Genomic DNA, 6,000 nt, shown 5'->3' on the forward strand with positions numbered 1-6,000 from the left:
TTAAAAGATGAGCAAGTGAGCTCCTGGGTGGCTCAGTCTGTTGAACGTCTGACTCTTGATTTTGGCTCAGGTCATCATCCCAGGGTTGTGGGATCAAGCCCCACATCAGTCTCTGTACTAAGCTTGGAGCTTTGCTTAAGATTCTTTCTCTCTCTTCCTCTGCCCCTCCCCTGACTTTCTCTCTCTCTCTTTCTCTCTCTCTCTCTCTCTTTCTCTCTCTCTCTCTCTGTCTCTCTGTCTCTCTCTCTCAGATAAAGTGGGAGGGAAAAAGATGAGCAAGAAAAGCTATTCAAATTGGAGAAAAAAAATTCACTCTAGAGGATTAGGTTGGGCCAAGACACAAAAGACAGAGAAAAATAGTATATGAAGAGCTATGAAGTACACTTGATTCTTGAACAACATGGGTTTGAACTGCCTGGGCCCGCTTTTATGTGTTTTTTTCCAGTACATATAGTACAGTACTGTAAATATGTTTTCATAAATTATATGAAATATGTATTAACTGTTTATGTTATCAGTAAGACTTCTGGCCAACAGTAGGCTATCCATAGGTAAGTTTTAGGGGAGTCAAAAGTCACATGTAAACTTTTAACTGTGCGAGGATTGGAGCCCCTAACCCCTGCATTGTTAGGGTCAACAATAATTCAGTATGAATGAAAAGCAGAGAGTGAAGTGAATAAAGAGCAGAAGGCAGAATAGAGAAAGATTTATCTTGAGAAGGTGTGAGCTATCGGAATTCAAAGGCAGGACTCTTTGCCATATGCCTCTTTCCCACCTTTTTTGTCCTCACCCCATTTAAGAACCTGTTTGGTGGGGGTTTTATCAGGTCCAGCTTTCACTTGCTGTAAAAGCACAGACTGACACGTGCCCCAGAGCAGGTCAGCCGATGGATGTGCAAGGCCAGAAAATGACTTTCTGTTAACATCCATCCCCATTCTGTGTCCCCCACCCCCTTAGCAGTACCAAGAATCAGGATGCCTGCCCAGCTGTCCTGCTTGATGTCACTGGGTAAATTATCTTTTATTAAGGATCTGTAATTGTTCTTCACTGAGCTGTGACCTAAATTTAGTGGTGCTGAGGAGTGAGTCCCAGCCAACAGGATTTCCCTGAGAACGTGATGAAGTTCCTGTATCAATTCAATTCATTAACTAGAAAGAGAACAAGGAGCCAGGTTTTTTCCCCCCTCATTCTTCAGTGAATCATTTGTTTAGCTTGACCAGAAATTTTCTAGGATCCAGTCTGAGACTCTGTCAGGAAAAAGAGACAACAAAGCTTATTCAAATTCTTCCTGAGGCATTAACTCTGAAGCAGAAACCAGATTACATTAAATGGATCTGACTTTCCTACTATTAAGGACTGTGGGTTTACTCACTGGATAGTTTCACCCTAAGGGGAAGAAACACCAGGGCAGGGTGATTTGGGATAAAACGAAGGGGAATCAACCTGGCTTACCAGGAGAAGGAAAAAGAAGGGGAGAAAAAGAACAAATAAAAAAAGAAAATACATATCTGGAAAAAGCCCTCAGTCAAAATGCATGTGCTATAATAAAGGTCATGAGAAGGGAACTAATATAAATGCTTAATACTTATAAAAACATCCTTTAATTGTGGCAACTGAGCTGAGGCCCAGAGAGGTGAAATAGTTTATCTTAGGGCACACAGCTCATAAAGAACAGAGCTGACATTAAAGCTATGTCTTCTTACTCCAGGTCTAGTGTTCCTTCCCCCAACACCAAGTCCTGGCTTCTGCCAGGGTGGACCGCTGACCAGTGATGGTCAGGAAGGCACTGGCACCTCCTAGACTGATGCTCACACACAGATGGAAAGCAAACAACCCTCACCTTGAACGTCTTCCCTCATTGTTTATGATAACCCCCCAGAAGAATCACTTCATGGCTGCTTTTCCTATTGCTCTGGTGGAAGCCACCAGATGACTGATATTTTGCTGTCTAATCATCCCACGCACCCTTCCGTGAGGACTACAGAAACAAGTGGAATAGAGAGGACAGTCCATAATACACACTCAAGAAGTTTAGTCTTTAGTCAGGAGGCTATGAGATACACATATCCTGTTATTACTTTACACTGACATCGTGTTGTCACTGATATTACCTCAGGTGGGTTTCAGAACAAATTTGTAAGGCAGATTGAGCAGATAATATTATCTCCTTTTATAGATGAATAAACTCAGGCTTAGAGGATTGAGACACTGGCCTGTGGTCACTAAGATGGCAAGTGGCTGGATCTAGTGTAAGGACCAGTGAACTTGGCTCCTAGTCCGGTGTTTTCCCCAGTCCACTGCAGTGACCATTAAGGTTGCTTTAAGATTATGAAAGTCCTGGGTCAAATTATAGCTCAGGTTGGGACTTTGGAGTCTGAAGATGGACCTATTTGGGAAGAAGCATCACAGGATCTTTGAGGAAGAGCCCTCCTCCATGAGTCAGATTTGGGGTCTCATCCTATCCTAGTCATTTTGCTCTGCTGTAACAAAAATACCATCAACTGGGTGGCTTCAACAACAGAAATGTATTTATCACAGTTCTGGAGGCTGGGAAGTCCAAGATCGGGGTGCTGGCTGATTTGCCTGGTGAGGACTCTCTTCCTGCTTTGTAGTTGGCTTGCTGTGTGCTCACATGGCAGAGAGAGACCATCTCTCTCTCACCTCTTCTTATAAGGGCACACTAACCCCGTTCATGAGAGCTCCACCCACATGACCTAATCACTCTCAAAGACTCCACCTCCAAACATCATCCCATCAGAGACAGGGCTTCAACATATGAATCTGGGTGGGAAGGGCACAAACATTCAGTCCACAGCACATTCCATCTCTGCACTTACATGGCCGAACAATATTCGACAATTGCTTTAACTCATTTTGGCCTCAGTTTCTAAAGCTATAGAATGGAAGTTTCAGTTGGAGAGAGTATAAGTCTACATTGCCTACTTTAAGTACTTTCGGAACTTCCAGTTTTCTTCAACTTGAAAGTACAGGCAATGAACTCACATGCGACACATTCTTGGCTCAGCACTCTACAGTCCAAAACCATGCATCTCTGGTCCACCTGCTCTGGAGATAGTTTGCTTCTTGCGCTCACATACTGAGTTGTGATCACTTGGGGATTCATTGAAAAAGCAAGACAGTGCAGTGACTATGAGCATATGTGAGAACCAAATGGTCGGGGTTCAGATCTGATGTTAACTAAGTGAATGACCTTGTGTAAGTCCCTTTATTTCCTCTATATCTCTGTTTCCCTATCTTTAAAATAGGGGGTTATAACAGAACTTACCCCCTCTTAGTGGCTGTAAATATCAGATGACTTGACATATGAAAAACATTAAAAATAATTCCTGACACATCGGAAGAGCTATGAAACATTGGTTGCTTATTAGAGCTCTCATCCTAGGATGAACATCTCCTACAAAATATCTTTCCCCATAGAACACCTTAATCACACTTACACTGTAGTTACTTTTTGTATCTCATTATTACCTGTTCCTTCTGGTTAGAAGTAGCCTGAGGCTATTCTGATTATCCTGACCTTGGAAAAGACAAAGCAGCTTAAAACTTGTCCCCAGGGAGCTAACAGTTCAGCTGGGAATGATCACCCTGTCTCCCCAAACCCCAGCCAGGCTTCTCTATTTACAGCTGTGCTGAAGAGCTTCCTTCCTGGCTTGTGTCTCCTAAAAGGAGAAAACTATTGCAAGGTCTCTAAGAGGAAGGAAAGGGGACCTTTTTAATTAGCTTTCTCTTTTGAATGACGCCATCACAGACCTGATTCATTTCCATGAATTGAAGGGGAAAAAAAGTGGGGTGAGTGGTGAGCTCTCTGTGAAGGAGTGAGTGAAAACTGTCAAGATAGGACAGATTAGAGGAAAACTGGACTTGGAGAAAACAGCCACATGAACTTGGCCATCCACCATGACCCATGTTCAGGCCAGGACATGAAGTCAAAATCTAAGTTTAAAATGGCAGCAGCAAAATGTCTGTTTCATGGTTGGCAACTGGAGGCCAAAAGAGTGATAGAAATGTTGGTCTGATCCTTGGTGTTCTAGAATGTACCAAATGGTGGGGTGTCTGGATGGCTCAGTCAGTTGGGCATCTGACACTTGATTTGGGCTCATGTGGAGATCTCACGGTTGTGGGATCGAGCCCCAAGTCAGGCTCTACGCTGAGGGTGGAGCCTGCTTAAGTTTGTCTCTCTCTGCCCACCCCCCCCTCCCCCCAGCTCATGCTCTCTCTCTCTAAAATAAAAAAAAAAATAATACATTAAAAACAAAATTAAAAAATTATTAAAAAAATTTTTTTAAAGAGTGAGATTCTTGAATGTACCAAATGGTATGTCTGAAATTTTTCATGTAAGGGCCTCCTGCTTGCAGACCTATTTCTGTTTGTGATATTCCACAGGAAGATCTTCTCCTTTCAGACCATTTCCTGTAGTGTGGTGTGTGTGTGTGTGTGTGTGTGTGTGTGTGAGCGCTCATGCACATGTGTGGATTCATTATGCAATCCTGAGGCAGCCTACTGAATGCGTACCATGGCCTCCTGAAAAACGTTTGCACCGAGACAAGCCAGTGTGTCTCTGATGAAACTGAAGAACAAGGACCTGGGTCCAGAGAGTCAGGAGGGATCACCATTTCCCTAGTACTTTCCATGTGCCAGGCCCAGTATTGATGCATTTAATACTTTGCCTGTCAATCCTCACACCATTCCTTCGAAGCAGATGTCATTCGAAGTAGAGACAGACAAGTCTACTCATTTGCCATGGCCATATAGCTACTGAATGCGATTTAAGTTAGGTCCCACTTGCTAAAAAGCTATGCCCTTTTCACTGCCCAGTGTTACAACAACAACAAAACACGATCAAGATGGTTTGTCCTGTAGACTACAAGAAAGTACTTCAACTTTTCAGCTGGTTTCTCACCTACAGTCAGGTGCGGGTGCTCTCTCTCAGTCGCATGTGGTCTCTCCCCCCATCTCTCTCTTCCACTCTGTCCTCTACAATGTAGCCAGAATATTCTCCCCTTAAGTATATCTGCCTCAAATCTTCACTTAAAAGACCTTTCAAAAGCTTCCCATAGCCCACAAGATAAGTAGAAAATTCCTTAGCAAGACTCTTCTCAACCTGTTGCCAACTTACCTCTCTAAGCTCATCTTTACCTAAAATTCAGTCAGTATAAAAGACACACAAGGGGCGCCTGGGTGGCTCAGTCGGTTAAGCGGCCGACTTCAGCTCAGGTCACGATCTCGCGGTCTGTGAGTTCGAGCCCCGCATCGGGCTCTGGGCTGATGGCTCAGAGCCTGGAGCCTGCTTCCGATTCTGTGTCTCCCTCTCTCTCTGCCCCTCCCCCGTTCGTGCTCTGTCTCTCTCTGTCTCAAAAATAAATTTAAAAAAACGTTAAAAAAAAATTTTTTTTTAAATAAAAAAAAAAATAAAAAAAATAAAAGACACACAAGACATTGATTATTCTCCAAAACACCATTCGCCTTTATGTCATTGAGTTTCTTTACTTCTATAAAACTTCTACTTCTTTCTCAAGACCTAGTAGTGCAAATAGTCTGTTTCTGGTGAAGGTTTCACTGACCTACCATTTGTCCACCTCATTCTCCTAACCAGATACCATCATTTCCACTTCTGTGAGGCAGTTGATGGGAATATAAATTGGTGCAGCCACTGTGGAAAACAGTGTAGAGTTTCCTCAAAAAATTAAAAATAGAAATGCCATACAATCCAGTAATTCCATTATTGGACATTTACCCGAAGAAAATGAAAACACTAATTTGAAAAAAAATATGCACTTCTATGTTTATTGTAGCATTATTTATAAAGATTTGGAAATTTGGAAGTAACCTAAATGTCCATTTATAAATGAATGGATAAAGAGGATGTAGTATATATGCTACATATAATGGGATATTACTCAGCCATAAAAAATAATGAGCCCTAAGGGCACCTGGGTGGCTCAGTCGGTTGAGCATCTGACTTCAGCTCAGCTCATGATC

This window comes from Panthera leo, chromosome F2, assembly GCF_018350215.1.
Source record: "Panthera leo isolate Ple1 chromosome F2, P.leo_Ple1_pat1.1, whole genome shotgun sequence".
Taxonomy (NCBI): Eukaryota; Metazoa; Chordata; class Mammalia; order Carnivora; family Felidae; genus Panthera; species Panthera leo.